Source organism: Nannospalax galili, unplaced genomic scaffold (assembly GCF_000622305.1).
Source record: "Nannospalax galili isolate Female #2095 unplaced genomic scaffold, S.galili_v1.0 scaffold356, whole genome shotgun sequence".
Classification (NCBI taxonomy): Eukaryota; Metazoa; Chordata; class Mammalia; order Rodentia; family Spalacidae; genus Nannospalax; species Nannospalax galili.
The window spans coordinates 784824-802561 of record NW_008338126.1 but is presented as its reverse complement, the minus strand read 5'-3'; positions in this window follow the sequence as shown (position 1 = coordinate 802561).

Sequence of the window (17738 nt, the reverse complement as noted above, 5' to 3'; positions counted from 1 at the left end):
GCTGAGAATAAGTCACTGTTGCATACTCAGTCCTAAACGGAACATCTATGTCACTCACTCAAAGGCCCACGGAAGATTGCAGAACAGGGAATGGAAAGATGAGCCAGAAGATAGAAAGGAGCACTAAGATATGCTGTCTTCTGGGTAAGACTTGTCCATCACACACACACACACACACACACACACACACACGGAGGAGGAGGAGGGGGGAGGGGGAGGAAGAGGAGAAGGAGGAGAAAAATTTGGGAAGGAGGAGCACAAATTGGGAAGAAGAGAGTCAACAGGAGTGGGAGAAAGGTACAAGTGAGTAATGGGGATGGACATGATCACAGTAAATCCTCACCTGTATTAACTTGTTAATGATAAATAATAAATAAAATAAAATAATTTTAAAATAATAAAAATAAAATAATAAATTTAAAAAAGAAATTGAGTATTTAGGTTTGAAACTATACCATTGTGTAAGCTCTAGAATAGGTTCCCAACCCTTTAAAGTAAAAGTTCTTTTTAAATACAAAAAATTAAAAATCTGTCCCTAAAATGTTAAGAAAGAAGGATGTTAGTAGTTCACGTTGAGTTTTTTAATTTAAATTTTTTAAATTTAAGACTTCTGAAATTGACATCATTCATAAGAGCTCACAGCAGTGGTGACATCATGCACAAGACTCATGCGAGCTCAGTCAGACCAAACCCAGTACAGAACTGGGGAAATGGGCAAGGGAGAGTTGGTCTTCTTCACAGACTGGACAGTCTCCGCTGGATGATATCTGTGTACACATACTTGACTCAGTAGGCCTTAACATATATGACGAAATGCATGAATTCTTATGGCTGGGCTACGTGGAGGTGCAGGTATGGAAGACGGAATAAATATGATTATGATGGATGAAATTCAGAAAAATTCAATAAAGAAATATATTTCTTTTTATTTATTTTTATTTTATGTGTATGAATGTATTGCCTCCATGTATGTGAGCGCACCCATGTCGTGCAGTGCTGTGGAGGTCAGAGAGTGCTGTGGATTCCCCTGGAACTGGAGTTAAGGAAGGTTCGTAGTGGCATGTGGGTGCTGGGAATCGAACCCTGGTCCTCTGCAAGAGCATCAGTGCTCTTAACCACTGAGCCATCTCTCCAGCCCCCAGAAATATATTTCTTAATAATAACAACAATTTTTGAGTGCTCCAGAACATGCATGCAATGGCACACCCGGAGAAGCTTGAGGACAGGACAGAACACCACTGACCAGATCATAGTCTCTGCTCTGTTGTTTGACTTCAGAACTTGGTTTGTAAGCTCCAGTTAATTATTCCTACAAAAGGAATGAATTGATGACTGAATGAATGTGTAGTATTTTACTAACTTCATTTACAACATTGACAAGAGATGTAGTCTGTGCATCTGAAACACTCCAAAACCAGAATTTTCATCTGGTCCTCACTCTTTCACATAAGGGACACTTTAACCCACATACGAAAGCACTGATACAAATATAAATTGTTGTTAACCACAATAGTGCTGTAGTGAGGACTTAAAGAAATGTAAATATTTTTCTTTTTAAAAAGATTTCTAAAATTACTATAAAATGTTTCTTTTCATTGATGTCTTAATTAATTTCTACTTTTGCTATGAGTGTTTTCATACACTTATGTAAAATGAAAAAACTTTGAAAGACTAGCCATTTTCACTATGCAAATATTTATTTCTATATAGACTTACAGATTTCTTTTAAAAGATAAAAACTACAACATTCCACAACAATCCACTGGGTAGAAAGCAATGGTCTAGAACATTAGAACCGGGGGTAATTTAAGGACTCATAAAGCTCAGTATCTAAGAAGAAAGTCACTGCTTTAACATTTTGAATATGATACTCATTTGAACACAGAGCTGGAAGAACTGACTTAGCATGGCCAGAGACAGGGATCTGCAAAGTACCTGATTTGGTTGGTCTGACCTGTCTCCAGAGACATGAGGAACTCCTTCAGAAAGAGCTGACCTCTGCTCATCTCGTGTTCTTTGTACCAGGCAGAGTTTCAATAGGAAAACCAAGCCTACACTAATTACCTCCAGTGGAATAGGGGAGGACTTCATACAGGTGCCTAGTTCCAAAGCATCTATTGGTTAAATGAGACCAAAGAGGGAAGAGGAACATTCCAGAGATCAGGAATCTGGGGGACATGCTGTCACAGGACTGGACGAGTAACATCATCGGGGCCTGGGAGTTCTCAATGCCAACTCTTCAGGAGTTCAGTGCGAACAGCAGCTACTGCGTCTAGGGCTGTGGCCACAGCTGCCCACCTTAATGACAGCACTGAAGCCTAGTAGAGCTGACTGGCACTGGCACTCACCCACCAGTCTACTGCTACAGGATCCAACGATGGCAGCTGTGGTTCCTTGCCACTGTTTCTGCCAAAGTTAGCAAAAGTAGAAAGAGATTCTATCTTCCCTTCTTCCTGCATCCTTTTCTTTGTTGTCCCTCAGACGTTACAAACGGCTGCTGTTACCTCCCACTGATTAAATTCAAAGGGAAGCCAGACATCAAGGGAGCTTGGAAAAATCTGGACCCTATGATACAGACCAGGTCATGGAAAACTGGGAGGGAGCTGGCAACAAATGACACCTATCAGCTTAGGCCAGCCCTCTGATTACCTGGATTAGTCACATACTGAATCACAGTTATCCAGCATAGATGCTCTGGAACGTAAAACTAAATGAAAACACAAGTGCCACCAACATCTGAGCTCATATAAAATATTAGGTGTAAAGGACAGAAAATGACTTTAATCACTATATAAACAAGTATATAGACGTATATGCTTGTAAAGAACACAGAAATCATGGCTTTGGTCTTTTTTTCTATAATGGGTCACTTGTTCTCCAGTTAACACCTAGCCATTTCCCCTTGCCCCTGGCTGGCACCCTGTGGAGGAACTCTGATCTGATCTGCTGTCATTTCTCATCACTCAGCCCTCCTAAATCTGGGTGCTGCTTGATAACGGACCACCTAGTCCCAGCCCTGGAAATTAGGAAGTGTTCAGTGGATATTTCCCCTGATTTATAACAGACAACAGCTCTCCATCTTTGACATTCAATGAATATATAATTTTATGAAATGTTAATAATTTGTTAGGTTATTTATTTACTTTTTCATTATTGATACATTTTGTCATTTTCATTTGAATATGCAAATATCCTTAGGACACCTGTCACTATGTGACTCATGACACCTCTCACTATGGCTGTATTTCAGTCCACTGGTTAGTTTTCTATTTGTTCCCCTTGTTTTTTCCGGTCTCTTTTGTCTAATCTTGATTTCTTTGGTTAATTGTGTAATTCCCAGTGTTCCGTTTTGTCTTGTCTGTTTGTTTAGTAGTCACAATAATTAGTTTTCTTCATTTAGGTTGTTTTAGCACTAGCAGTTTATGTTTAATTCAACACACAGTGGATGTTTGCTACTCACACGTGTAAAGCATTCATCTTTTGTTTTCCCCTCGCTCCTATTCTGTGACACTCAACACACATTTCATGTCGCTCATCATCGACTCCACATTCACAGTAAACACTTGTTATTCAAAGAATTTTCTCCTAAAGACACTTTTTAATGAGAAAACGTATTTAGTACTTACTCATGAATTTAACCTCTCGGTAATATTCTTTCTTTACTTAGACCTCAGTTTTCATCTGGTGTCATTTGACTTCAACACTGAAGAACTTCTTTGACGTTTCCATTAATGCAGTTCTTTGAGTGGTGTCTTCTGTCCCTTTTTTGTGTTTGCAAATGTATTTATTTTGCATTCCATTTGTGCAAATTGCCTGCTTTCCCCATTAGCGCTTTTGGCATCTTAATCTTAGGTCTTAAAAAATTGTTGCATTTGGGGCTGGAGAGATGGCTCAGTGATTAAGAACACTGGTTGTTCTTGCGGAAGACACGGGTTTGAGTCCCAGCACCCACATGGCAGCTAACAACTGCCCGTAACTCTCGTCTCAGGGGATCTGACAGCCTCTTCTGACCTCCGTGGGCATTGCACGACATGGGTGCACTTATCTACATGCAGGCAACATATGCATACATATAAAAATTTTAAAAATAAAAATAAATAAAATATTTTTTTTAATTACTGCATTTATTTCTTTGTGTATGGGGGGATGTGTGTCCCACAGTGTGCATGTGGAGGTCAGAGGACAATTTGTAGAAATTGGTTCTCTCCTTCCACCATGTGGGTTCTGGAGACTGAAATCAGGTCATCAAAGCATGGTCCAAGCACCTTTACCAACTGAGCCATCTAGCCAGCCAATCATAGAATTTTAAATTCCTGGTCTGATATTTCCAAAATTGGCTGTGTGGTTCAGATGCTTGCTTTCTCCCATTGGGTTGTGTTTTTGTCCTTTCATATGGCTTCTGATTTTTGGTGATAGTCTGGCAGGACTTGCTAAACAACAGGAAACAGAGTACATAGGCCTTTCACGTGAGGCTTAACATCTCTCTGACTGGGAGTTAGGATGTGCTTGCAATTTGGTGGACAAGAATTCCTCCAGAGTGAGAGTTGGGAGATGGGGAACAGAGGGCCTGTTTATTTCTTCCCTATTGTCTTTGGGCTTCCATTCATAAGTAGAGTCTGTGACTTATATTTCTTTTAGCTGTAATTCCCTGATACTACATAGTGGCCCCGGCTGATGTGTTGGTGAGATGATTCAGGCTCCAGCCACAGGCTTCTGCTCTGACCTTTTTCTCCCAGAAATCATTTTTTCTTGTGTGCTCCCAGTTCTCTAAGGACCAAGGCAATGAAGTTCTAAGAAGGATTGCTGATTTCTAGTTTGTTCTGCATTTTATGGCTGTTACAATGGAGTTAACAACCTCCAATGTCTTTACATGGTAGACCAGGAGTCAGAAGTCTCACAGTCTTCCATTGTTTTATTTATATTTGCTTCTTCATGTATTTTGTTTTGCTTTGGTGAACCAGTCTCATCATGCAGCTCAGGGTGACCTAGAACTTGAAGCAACCCTCTTACCTTAGCCTCCCAGTTGCTGAGATTCTAGGTATACACTGCCAGACCTGGCTTGTCTTCCATTTTTAAAGGTTTTTTTTTTTTCTTGCAAAAGAAATTAAGTTTGACTTCTCTGTGCACATTTAAAGATCTCCCGTTTCTCATGACTTCAATGACAATTCAGCAGTCATTACGGAGTAAATCTTTACACACACACACACACACACACACACACACACACACACACACACTAGGTAATGTACCTTTTTTCTCTAGCTCCTTTTAAGATTTTCTCCTTTATGTGGCTCTTAGCAGTTTGACTATAATGAGCCTTGGTATTGTTTCCTTTGTATTTATTTGTTGAGATTTTGGGGGTTGGGGATGGAATTGGCAAGTATTTTCAACTCCCCTCCCACTCTGAATCTCCAATTACATTGATACTAGGCTGTTTTCTGGTTTCTAGAGGTTACTGAGGCCCAGCTTTATTGGTACTAATATTTCATTTAAAGTACTGTGTTCTTCATCTCTGAAATTTCCACTTGGTTCTCCGTAGCTCGTGTCCCTTGACTCCTGTCGTTTGCATTACCCCTACATCTTTCTACGTAGCGGCATCAGAGTCCTCATCTGATAATTCCACCATCTCTCTAACTTCTGGATTTATTTCTATTGACTGACTTCTTCATTCTAGCTATGATGGCATTTTTCTGTTTCATTAGCAATTTTATTGACTGGCAGACATTGTAAGACTTGTATTCTTTCTGTATTATTTTAAGTGTATGATTATATTGTCTGCATGTGTGTTAAGTGCACCCATGTAGTGCAATGCCTGCGGAGGTCAGAAGAGGGTGTCGGATCCCCTGGAACTGGAGTTCCAGATGGTTGCTAGGCACCATGTGGGCACTGGGAATTGAACCCAGGTCCTCTGCAAGAGCAGCCAGTGCTCTTAGCTGCTAAGCCATCTCTGCAGCTCCAATATTTGTATTCTTAAATATCTGGATTCTATTTCTTTTAAAAGGATGAAATTGTATTTATTATTAAGTTAATTTGCTTGTGAATCAGTTCGATGCCTTTAAGACTCATTCTAGCATTTTCTTGGATAAACCTGGTCATACTTCTGCTCTCTCTGCTGCAATGGCAGGAGGCTTCAATCACTACAGAATACCCTGAGTATTTAACAAGGTCTGTGGAGTCTGGATGGTCAGAATTCCTAGCCCTTAGTTGATTCTAGAAGTTGTTTGACTTATGCATCCTTGGTGAGTTCTTCACCAGATCCTTATTGTTTGCTTGACCCAGAGAGACATGCTGGTGGCTTCAGGGGATCCTGTGTATTTCTGGATCTCTTTCTGGACTTACCACTCTCCTTCCTGGTACTCTGCACTATAGTTGACATCACTTGGGCCTCTCCAAACTTCCATCTCTGTTTCCTCAACCCATGAAGGTGCCAAGCTTTGCTCGAATTTCCTCTCTGTGTGCCACATCTAGATGGCATCTCTACATTGAAAGCTGGGTTGATAACAGGGCTCGCCTCAATTGCTCAGCTTCTCATACTGAACACAGTCCTGTCTTGTACAAGGAATGAAAACAGATGGATCAGATATATTTTTTCAGTTTTTTTGTTGCCTATGGCTAGTGAGCAGCTCCATTATCAGTTACCAATTACACTTTTAACATTTTAGTAAAAGTTATATAGGAGAGTCCCCATGTTCATTTGTGCACTAGTTTGACAAACAGCTATGAAATCTCTACGTTTCTGGCACTGTGCCTCAAGGAAAAGAAGGAAGGCAATTTTTTCTTCTCCCCACTTCCTCGCTGTAGGACAATTCTTTAACCTCTCTTCATCTTGGCTCCCATATTGTTTGACCAGAATAATAAAATGCCTCCTTCACAGGATTATTGTTAGTATTAAATATATTACCTGTAAGACAACTGGCCAATCTGTGGCTTATAGCCTGAGCCTGATTGATTGCAATTATTATTTTTTATCAAATGTGCCTCTGGAAAGAATTGAAGGGACAATAAATCATCGGGCTGGGGTGAAAGTGCACCCACTGGAGGCTGGTAATAACCCTGTGCTTCACAGTAAAGGGATAAACTGGGACACATCCAAGAGAGAGAATGAACAATGAAAACCGAGAGTTTAAAGAAATAAACGTTTCTCTCCTTGTTAAGTAAGGAGCGTCTCATAAAGTGTAACTTGAGATTTCAGAATAAGTAATACAGTCATGCTTGAGCACCAAAAGGCAGATCAGCTGCTACTGATGGAGCAGATTCCTTAGTGACAGAAGGGCACAGGCACGATAGGATCCGTCCCTGAGGAAAGCCACTGTTGCACTAGGGGAAGCTGGTGAAAGATGCCTCCAGCGAAAACTGAAATTCCAAGACACACAGAAGAAAGACTGTGCCAGTCTGTGCCAGACACGAGAATCAAAGTTGAAGCTAATTAAACTTAGTAGCAAAAGACTCTGGTGATTTGAGTATACACTTAATGGCTCAAAAATACTCAAGGGAGTTGAAAGAACTCTAAGGGCAACTGGTAACTCATAAATTATCCATGGTACTAATTAAATGGGGATTGAAATGCAGGGATAAATGAAGTCAGTGATAAGCTTTGTATCAGGCAATTTCTTAAGCCCACCAAAATTCAGATTTTGGTTCCAACACCATTTTCTAAAATAATCCTAACAGTAATGTGTTTAAATCAGCTAACATTGTCTTAATATTCTTGAGTTAAAATTTACTCCTGACAGAATGCAAGAGCCTTGATTTCAATGTTAATTTATTTTTCTTTGCACTGCATTAGTAAACCCAACACTACACAATATGACATAAAATACAAACCAAACTCACTATTAATGCCCACAGTAGGTATTCAATAACATTTAAGCATAAAATTTTGAGTGAATTTAGAAGCAGCAAGAATATCGATTTGATAGAAAAAAAATATGAATGATTTTTTTCCTTTGAAACTAATGACAGGCCAATCAGAACAGCCACGCTTACTAGAAATAGCCAACTTTTGGTGACTTATTCTGCCTCCTTTCAGTTTTCTGTTCTTTTATTTTTCTGTTGTTTGGTTGGTTGCTTGCTTTTTGTTTGTTTGTTTGTTTATTTGTTTTTCCGCAGGGTCTCACTGTAGCCCCAGCTGGCCTGGAACTTGCTATATAGACCAGGCTGGCCTCGATCAGCCCTGCCTGCCTCTGATTCCCAAGTGCTGTGATTAAAGGTGTGTACAACTATTTCTATATATTCAGTGGTTTGGTTTTTTTTTAAGTCTCACTGTGAAGTCTACACTGGTCTGGAACTTACAGTAATCCTCCTGTCTCAACTTCCTCAGTGTTGGGATTATAGGCATGAGCCACCATGCTTGGCTTGCATAAAACTTTTAAATAAACTCTATCCTTCTCCATCCTCTGGCTCAGTTTAGCCATAGAAAATACAAATAGTCATGGTTACTTTGAGAAAAATTCTCAGAGCCTCCAACAGTGGGAAGGAAGTAAATCAGAGTAATTTGTGGGATGAGAACTTAATGAAATTTGGGAAATTTCATATAATATTCTCATTTTGGTTGGTTTCTATTTTATTGCATTAAAATCTTTAAAACAAAACAAATGGATTCAGGAACAGAAAAAAAAAGGTCTTCAAAACTTCTCTAGTGGAAAGTATTTGTGTGAACACTTTTCAACATCTCTTTTTTGTAGATAATCAGTTCCCTTAGTGGCATCCCTAGTAATATTCCTTAAAATGTGTTCTTAGAGTGACCAAAACACACTACAAGATAGGAGAGTACATTATTTTCTAGGATGTTAATTTAAGTGTATTTATATATGACAACACAGAAATAATAGGAATAATTTAATTAGTATAAAAACTACAGGACTTAGGGCCAAAAAACTCTGTCATCTAGCATGTTGTGGTTGGCATATTTTGTCCGCAGTGCATGGTGCTGAAACCACCACAGTCCCCTTTGACAGCATGGCTATTGCCACTCTTTGAGCAGACCCTTAATTCCCATAGCCATCTATAAAAGTTCAAAGTTTGTATCAATGGTACTCGAAGTGATTGAGGGCCACACAGAGACAGCCTGCCACCACCTCCTTAATATCCCCACACAAAATCTTTCCTCATTCCATTGATCCTAAATATGTACTGTTTTCTACTTTATATGTCCCGTTCTCTCTGTAATTAACTCCTTTGTTATATAAAGCTGGTAGCAAATGCATGGGGTCTATTTCCTATATCTAAGAGATGCTTAAACTCCTTTCAATCTTTCAATGTGTGTACTTACCTCTTCCCTGAAATCTAAACTTTTAAAGATTGGCACTTTCAAAACTATACCAAAATTAATGAGTTTTTTCCCTAAGGTTAAATTTCTACTTAGTAAAATGCTTGTTAAGTATATAATGGAATGAGCTTTGACAATGGTATGCATTGTCATCACTTTCATTGAAACAAAAAGAGTGGTCCCCATTATTCAGAAAGCTCTCTTGTGCTTTTTACTAGGTACTAAGTGAGAGGTGGCAATTCTAAAGACTATTTTCAGTCATAAACTAATTTTTCCCACTTAAGAACCTCATAGAAGTGGAATCATATAGATACTGTTTTATCTAGCTTTATTTTGTCTTGGCACAGTGTTTGAGAGACTGGTCCATGAAAGTCCATCATTTCTGAGCAGCACTGAAATGTATGAACAGACTACACTGCTTCTCCATTCACTTACTGCTGGACAAAGCCATTGTTCATCATTTGGGACTGTTCTAAATATTCTTGTACAAGCATTTTTGTAGGTAATTTTTTTCAGTTCTCATAGGACTGTATTTAAGAATGGGCTTAAGGCTAATGTCTGGGAAGTGTAATCCCTTGAACTTTTAAAGACATATGCTGATCACTTTAATCTTTTGTTATACTTTCCTTTTAGGTGTTGAAGAACATATAGTTGGCCCAAATAAACCAATTTATTTTTACTCTTCGTGTCATTGGAGGATTTGTTCCTTAAGGGTCACATGGGCTTGGGAGGAGTTCCCGGCTCCTTTCTTTTACCAGTTCCGTTTATGTGAAGATAAGTCAAAGTTCCTGCTTGACCATGGCTGGCTTCACTTGGAAGCATGGAGGAAATGTTTCCTCTGAGTTGACTCTCCTCTTTGTAGACTGGGCACTGGTTCAAGCCCATCTGGTGGGATCTCCATGGCCTCCCCTAACAGGAGGACAGGTGACTCACCACAGTTACAGGACATTTTAAGAGATGTTCCATAGTCCCCCGGAACTTAGTCAACCTTGGAGAGCAAGGGGCAAAAGCTGTCCTTTAAGTCCCTCTGACCACATTAGTATAGGCCTCAAAGTATGGCTGTTAAACATCCAAGAAAGTTAGTTTTACTAGTCTGGTACTTTTAATTGCCATGTGCTATGTAGACAAAGCTTGGCCAAAAACTAAACGTTCTTAGTATATTTCTTTAAGAGTTCAAGATTACACATCCCAGACATTAGGCTTAAGTCCATATAAAATGTTATTTAGACAATTATTTCTCATTGATGATTTTGTTTCTAAGCAGAAAGTGCTGCTCAGATGTAAGACTTCAAATCTTGGTCTGCAATACTGTAGTGCCCACCTGTAGCTAAGGGAGATAACACACTATTGTTCTAAAATGATGGCTAAATTTGTTTTCTCCCCCTATCTAGAAGCCTTTGAGAGGGAACTGACACTGATTCTAGCCACTCCAACAGCTATCAAAGTGCTTGGAAACAAATCCTGAGTCCATCACTCTGGAATCTAGCCTTGGAAGACAAAAGAAAATGAGGAGAAACCCAATAGAGGGATGGTTTTGGAAGCTCTCATCAAGAAAATGCAATGGACTTGGATATGAACATTTGAAATTTGCCCTATTCTGACTTTTTTCTGGTTCCCTGTCTAGAACTTGTAATGCTAACTACGCTTGCCTTTACTTCTCCTTCACATCCCCTATTCACCAGTTAAGGATCTTCCTTTCTCCCTATAGATAAGAGTTATACAATTTGGGAGCCTTTTAGAAAAACCCATTGAAGGGGTACTCCAATTGCCTCACCCTGCATCCTTGTTCAGCATGGAAGAAGCCAGAGTGGTCTGCGTCTGATACCCTACCAGCAGTTTTGGTAACCTCTTCAGAGGATGGTGTGATAAGAATAGGAGGTAGGAATACACTGGGCAGTTAGGGTAAAAAGACCCCAAAGAAAAACAGCCAGTTTCTTGGCTAGAAGTCAAAATGTCCTTGGGCCTCTTAGCAAAAAACTCTGCTCCAAAGGCCAAAAATTTCTAAAGTATTTGGGAGCTGTTAGCTCATCCCTATAAGATTTCAAGGTTACCTCTTCAGAGGCAGGAATGTTAGAGTAGCAAAAAGCCCCATTTAGAAAGAAAGAAAAGAAAAGAAAGAATGAAAGAAGGAAGGAAGGAAGGAAAGAAAGAAAGAAAGAAAGAAAGAAAGAAAGAAAGAAGAAAGAGAGAGAGAGAGAGAAAGAAAGAAAGAAAGAAAGTAAAAGAAAGAAAGAAAGAAAGAAAGAAAGAAAGAAAGAAAGAAAAAGTTGTTAGAAAAAAAGTGACGGGGAGATATGGGAGGAGTTGGAGGGGAGGGAGTGTGCATGGCATTGATCAGAACACCTTGTATGCATGTCTGAAATTCTCAATAAAGTTTAAAAAAGAAGAATGGATATAGGACCTGGTGGGATAGCTCAGTGGGCAAAGGCTCTTGCAGACAAGCCTGAGTTTGACCCTTGGAACCAACATGGTGGAAGGAGAGAAATGATTCCAAGTTGTCCTTTTACCTCCATACAGGTGCTGTGATGTATACATGTGCACGCACCCGCACAAACGCAACACATACACACATAGATACACAGAGTAAACAAATGTTAAATTTAAAACAAAAAAAACAGGTGTTGTGGGTTATAAGGTAGGTGTTTTTTAACTTTAGGAATGGCCACACTTCCCTGCAATGATTTACTGGATGTGGTGATGTGTCACCCAGATCTCTTTCTAGAACTAAAATACCCACCCCCCAATCTGATGGAGATGTTGACAATGAAAACCACAGAGAGGTATTGCCCTGAGCTTTGAGCAAGTGCATCTTCTTTTTATCTGGTGCCAATACATATTCACAGACAGTGGCAGATGGTCTCTTCTCTACCTACCACCCCTAAGAGCTGGGCACATTGTCTGAAGAATGTTGCAACTTTCATTTTTGCCATCAATAGGAAATTTTACAATCTGTAGAACAGGCAAATTGCAAAGCAATTTCCTCTGTATCATCCTTTTTATAGTGTAGGAAATTTGACAGGTAGAAAGAGACTTTACAGGTAATGAGATTGTTTTTTTGATGTGAAATGACATTGCTAAAAACAAAGCCAGAATTTGAGTCCATGTTCTAATATGTCCAAAGTCCCAACCTTAGACATAACTGCCTTCCCACTATACTATAGAATCCTTCAAGACAATATGGTTTTTGGAGATGAGTGAGTGAATAGAAAATGCAGGCCCATGATGGTGTAAACTTTCCTTTTGCCAAAATGCAAGGCAATGATGGAGCACATGGGCTCTACATTAGCAAAGTAGCTCTGGAAGCTGGGAATTTTCCAGCATGTGAACATATTACTTCTCTCATCGTGTATGATTCGTTTCCTTACTTGGCACCAAACCATTCATCAGTGAGTCCAGGCTTGACTCTTGGGCCTTTAATAATGGAGTAAGTCATTTTAGGAAAATCGTATCACTTCTCTTTCATTTTCGCCATCTGCAAAGCTGGTTCCCAGAATTTCAGATCTCAAAGGGGTGTGTGTTTGTGTAAACTACCATGAGATTTTTTTCACTGACAATCAACTATTTCATGAAAAATAGAACAAAAGATATTTCTTCAAAATAAATACATTCAACTAATGAGGTCAATGAGATTCTGTTATGACCAAACTTTAGCTGAGGACTGGCCCTGGAGAACCATAGTCTTAGGTGATCCTTAAGGTTTTTAATTTATGAAGTTGTAAGCTTCTTTGAAGGCAGCACAAGAATTTCTGTGAGAAGAAAGATGTCTTGTTAGTAATAATTTACAATGTTTCTGGCTTTCTGGGGGAATTTCATTAAGTGGCTTTCCTTTGGGAGAAGCACATGACAGGAGACGCCTGACCCAGGAGAGCTGCAATGTTTGATTGCCAGACGGTTCTGCTAGAGAAACATCTGCATCCAGCAGTGGCCGAGATTGTAAAAGCCCCACAAAGGACACGAACTCCATGGCACTGCAAGCTCTGGCAATGCCAATTCACTCTGTAGCAGGTAACTTGACAGATCCCCTCTGGGCATGCAAAGGTGAGAGTTAGCCGCCTTCAAACCCCATTTGACAGCAAAATGATCCCACTTTGTGCTTTACATTCATTCTTTTCTAGTCTTTTTTTTTTTTTGGTCTTTTTGAGACAGGATCTCCCTGTAGCCCCAGCTGTCCTGGATTCCCCCTGGAGACCAGGCTGGCCTCAAACTCACAGAGATCCACCTGCCTCTGCCTACTGAGTGCTGGGATTAAAGGTGTGTGCCACCACACCCTGCCTCTAGTCTATTTTTAAATGTAGGATATAACCTACTACAGGAATAAGTTCAGTGTTATACTTAATGTGTAAACAATATTTTTATATCATAGTCTCATAACAATCCATCAAAATATATGCAGTATTCCCATCCCAAATATAGAGACACTGCAGCTCAGACTAGGAAATAATATGTGCAAAACCACACATTGAGGGACATTTGGGGACACAAACTTGACTTGATAGGCTTTAACATGTCTGACAAAAATACATGAAATCTAGCAGGGGGCTATGGGAGGTGCAGCTAGGGGAGGGGTCTAAATATGATCAAGATGTATTGTATGAAATGCACAAAAATTCAATAAGTTTTTTTAACTTAAAAAAAGTAAAAAAGAAAAATGCACATATCCAAGGCCTGGTGGAATCTGATGACCTGCCTTAGTTACAGGTTAAGTCTCTGTGGGTAGACACCAAACCGGCATCCACATCAGCAACCACACCCTCTAGTGTATGAACAATAAATATTTTTGAGTGAAAGAATAAGTCAATAAGTAAATAAGTGAAGTTACCAAAATATCAGACTCATTCTTCTGTTTAGGCATCTATGACTAGCCATTATGAGCTTCCTGAAAACTTCTTGAATCATAAACAATTCTAGAAATGTTAGTGGACATTATAACTTTCTATTATTGCTTATTCAACACATATGCACTGAACAACTACCCCATAATATGCAAGGTATTAAATAATAGCATGGAAAGTTTGTGACAATATATACTAACCTTATCCATGTATGACTGGAAAACATAGCAAACAGAAAGAAAAAAACACATAATGCTCTTACATCCTTCCCTCATCCGTGAGCTGGGAGGTATCATTAACCAATGGAGACAAGACTGAGACTTCTTATTACACATTCCAGATTTCCATGGCAGTCAGATAAACAGGAAAATTCACACAAATGTACATGAGCTTTTCCAACATGACCATGTTCCTGCTAAATCAAATATGTCTTCTACAACAAATGCTTTATGATACTGACTTCAAGGAAAATTGAATAATTTCATTTTCATCTTCAGTTAGTAATAGTTCTAACCTGAACTCTTAAATTAATAGTTCTCAGACCTGAACCCACTCACCAAGGGAGTCTTATAAACATATAATGCAATTTCCTGACCTCACTTAAGAGCCACTAAAACTGAATATCTCGGTTTCATTTCCAAATTGCTTTTCCAAAAAGAGAAAGTTGGGAGCAAGTATTCAGTTTTGCTATATAGAGAGCAAAGGAAGGAGGGAGTAGTTGAGCAGGATGACGGGTAGAGAAAGAATTATTTGGGGAGATGAAATATTCAACACCATGTCTATCTTTTGGTGGGAAACATCCAGAAAGGAAGAGATACATCAGTAATTCAAGAGAAAATGCAGTTACTAGGGGCAAATCTTGCAGGGTGAAGGGAAAGGATCCAGTGACAAGGAGAGGCGCTGTCTGTGGATGGAAGGGTGGGCATTGTCTACATTAAAGGAAGAAAGGCAGAGCATGTGGGTCGGTAGATGCTGTGGTAAGAGTATGTAGAATGGGAAGTAAGGTCTTAAAGAAAACCGCCGGAGAAGAAATAGAGAAGAAATGTGAGAAAGAAAGTTCAGACATGAAATTCCTGGTTAAGTATCATAATGGCTGAACCAGAAAATACAAGTGGCACAAAGACCATATAAAAGCAAAGACCAGCCTTTATGACATTTGGATTCCAATGACAGAAAACAATCAACCCAGAGCACGCAAAGGCCAGGAAAATAATTAAAACAGGGGAAGGGCATAACGAGACCAGGATAATCTCTATAGGGTTATCAAAGAAGGCCACTTGACCAGATGACTTTTGGATAAGTTCTGAATAAATGGTGGAGTAAGATTGTACAGGTGGTTATTTCAAGCAAAGGCAACCCTAAGTGCTAAACCTCTACATGAGGATGCTTGGTATGTTCAAAGAGCCTAAGCAACTTGGTTTGCCTGGCAAGGGATGAGCACTGTAACACAAGGACAGAAAGGCAGGAGGCAAGGCACAGGCTCACACGGCCTTGGGGAGCACAGTCAAGACTTTCAGTTTATTATACATATTTGGAGAATCCATGGGGTGGGGGTGAGCGGGAATTTAGTCATTTAACTCTCTTTTAAAAGAATCCTTCCACTGGTCAGCTAGGAATTCTAAGTGGCAAGTGTGTAAGTGGGAAGGCTATTTGGGAATGACGTGAGGAGTTCACAGGAGAGAGATGATAGCATGAAAACAGTTGCAGAAGAGTGACGAGAAGTGGTCAGACACAGTGTATTCTGAAGACAGAACATCAACAGAATTTGGAGGGTGGCTGGAAGGAAAGTTTGAAAGAGAAAATCAAAGATGACTTCATGTGACTTCCTAACAATGAAACAATAGACAGTGCCACTTACAGAGCTAGAGAAAGTTAGGAAAGAGGGGCTCAAACTTCTGATTTCAATATTTTCCACATTATATTATTAGAAGTATGTGTAACTACAGCCCCATTAGAGAATCAGTTATCAAGGAAAGAGCTATGAATTCTCATAAAACCAATACCTAGCCAATTTTTAAATTAATATATAAACAGTTATTAAAATCCATTAATCAAATCTTGTTGTAATAATCTATTGAATGTTTAATTACTGGCCAAAAATTTGTTGCTCATATACACCCTGAAATCGTGAGACCAAAATATAACTTTGTATCCTATGGTGAGGTACTTTTTTAAACATAACCAAACTTATATTTTTTTAAGGACTTGCTTACAATGGTGACAGAATGCCCAATACCCACGCAAACTCAAACAAGACAAAAACCCAACATAGAAGTATGGAGAAGAAGCTCCAACATTAGCTGAGGAACTACTGGCAACTGATCACTGCTGGGTGAGGGAGAGTTGGTCTTCTTTAAGAGAGTGGTGCTAGATAAGCTGACCAGTCTCCAGTAAATGAACTCACACCAAAGGACACCTAGGGAAACAAATTTGACCCCATAAGCCTTAACATGTATGACAGAATGCATGAAATCTGGCAGTGAGGAGAGGGCTATTGAGGGGTGCAAATGCAGGGGATTCTAAATATGATTAAAACATATGGTATAGGCTTCCCTGTGCCTGGACAACCCGCCGGCCTCTCTCCTGGGTAAGTCAATCAGGCCCTCCACCTTTGATGCCCAGAGCCTCATTGACACTCCCGTCTCCCCACCTGTCATCTGCCTAGCCTGGGTCCTGTCCAATTCCTTGTCTTGCAGCCACAGACACCTGGGGAACCACCACTGATTCCTGTTCCTTTGCATCCAGACCAACCCAGTTCCTCAGTGGAGTCCCCAGGAGCCCTTGGGGCCTGACCTTTTGGCTTCCTGATCCTTTGCATCCAGATCAACCCAGGTCCTCAGTGCAGTCCCCAGGAGCCCCTGCGGCCTCTTCCCACCCCCATCTCCCTTTGCATCTCTGAGTGTCACAGCCTCCAGCTGCCTAAGACCAACATCTTTCTGGGACCCTGCTCCCAGGCCAGTCCAACCCCCAAATTCCTGAGGCCAAAATCATTCCTGGAGGGATCCAGACCTTAGGGGAAAGCCTGAGAGCACCTGATCCTCATCTGACTTGGGCCTCTGAGGGAACTCCTGAAGACAAAAGCAACCTGGCCACTCCAATATAAAATCAAAAGAGAGAACCGGAAGCTTAGACAAGCCAGTTTTTCATACTCAAAAAGTAAACCACAAAAGCACATAAAGTTTAGAAAAAGAAGCAGAAGTAAACTTGAAGACTTGAGTCGCACGCAAGAATAAGAAACTACAAAAGATATTCACATGTCAAAATCACAGAGAAAAAAAAGTAACATGAAAACCAAAATAACTTATCCCCACCAAATACCAGTAGTCCTCTAGAACAGTACAATGAGAACCCCCTAGAGATAATGAAGGATATGGAACTCAAAAGAACAATTATAGACATGATAAAATAATTCAGTGAATTTAAAGAACACACAAATAAAAAATCAAAGAACTGAAGAAAGATGGGGATAAACTTCTGAATGAATTCAGAAAAGAGCTAGAAATATTGAAGACTACTCAGGCTGAAATGAAGAAGGAAGTGAAACACTCAGTAAGCCAGTTGGAAATGATGGGAGAAAGCCTCACCAATAGGATGAATGAAATGGAAAACAGGGTATCAAGACTGGAAGATAAAGTGGA